Source organism: Silene latifolia, chromosome 10, assembly GCF_048544455.1.
Source record: "Silene latifolia isolate original U9 population chromosome 10, ASM4854445v1, whole genome shotgun sequence".
NCBI classification, from domain to species: Eukaryota; Viridiplantae; Streptophyta; class Magnoliopsida; order Caryophyllales; family Caryophyllaceae; genus Silene; species Silene latifolia.
The window spans coordinates 16,823,146-16,824,777 of NC_133535.1; positions in this window are offsets into that span (position 1 = coordinate 16,823,146).

The window sequence follows — 1,632 nt, forward strand, 5'->3', positions numbered from 1 at the left end:
TTGAAATCTGGGAAGGTGTTGAAAGTGAATGGTCAAAGGCTTAAGCATTATCATGAAGGAATTGAAGTGGGTGAAGTGGAAACACTCCACCTTGTTGATCCAGTTTACTCAAATTAATGAAGATGCAACTTTGTCGAGCCATCGACGTTAAATAAACGGCAAAAGTTTGTAAATATTTCTTTCCCTTGCATATTTAAATTCCGCATTGCATTGTTTTTATTGCATTTTGCATGTTTAAATTAATCGCATCCTTTAATTCTTGCATTATAATTAAATCATTTACATTTTCGTTAATGTTTTTAGCATGTTAGGATGGTTTAATGTGTGTTTTAGTGATAGTATACCAACTCAAGGGCATATGTGAAGAAAAGAAGGAAGAATGATGGGTAAAAGAATTGGCTAGAGTGGAGAATTAAGCAACAAAAAAGTCACTTCCAGCAGCAAAGTCGCACGGTGCGACATTTCTGAGTGTAAAACTCGCACCGTGCGAGAAACCGTATAAGTGCCATTTCAGCTCAATTTTGAACGACACCTAGCATTGTTCTTCCCCAATTACTTTAGCATTCACCCTCTCTCTTCACCCTAACCCTAATCTCCCTCAAAATCACTCATCAAACCCTTCTCAAATCATCAAATTCAAGCAATTAACCTTCAAGTTTTATCAACTTTCATTACCCAACATCAATTTGGGCAAGGTAATTGCAGAAAAATCACAACACCATCAACTATTTCGACCTAGGGTTTCGAGGAATTGAAGAATTCAAGATTTTTGGGTTGCAAATTGGATTGAAGGGACGAATTTAAGCATTTTTGGTTAGCATTCATCAACCAACAACACAAACAAGGATCAAAGGGAGGTATAACACCTTATTCTTCTCCTTGTCATTCATAGTTACCTAAATTTCGAATTTGAGTGCTTCAAAATCGAAATTTAGTTGTTTAATTGTGTTGAAATTTGTCCTTAAACAATCTTTTAAATTGTGAGGTGTTTTTATTCCAACAAATAACTAATTAGCACATCATTTTTTGTAGTGCATATTAGGTGTTTGTTCTTTTGCCTCACCCAAATCATTTCCAAAAAAATTGTGTTTTTCTGAAAAGTAATTGTTCTACAATGGGCAAGGGTAAAGCTACCGAGGCTTCTTCCTCAAAAGGACCAAAGGGAGCCTAGACATATGATGAGAATGAATACTCGGGTAAGGAGGGCCTCCGAGACAAGGCCCTCATAAATTGGAAAGCTTTTGCTTCGGTGTCAACCGTAGCACAAACAAAATTTCTTGATGAAAACCTTTTTACCGAGTTGGGAATGCTTCCCATAACCCGAATGCTCTTAGAAAAGGCCGGGCTTGAATCCTACATTAAAATTGCCGCACCCACCCGAAGGGGTGTTACCTTTGAGTTTCTTTCTTCGTTGGAAAAAGTGAAATTGGGAAGGGACAAGACCCCGGGGATCAAATTTCGGGCATGCCGCCTTACCCATACCTTGACATATGATGAGGTACGAGAGGCCCTACATATCACCAAAGCCCCCATCAAAGAAAACCTTGACAAACAATTGATGAGTGCCTTTTGGAATGATATCACGGGAGATGTGCGTCATGGAAATTCAAAGAACACCACCATTCCCAACCC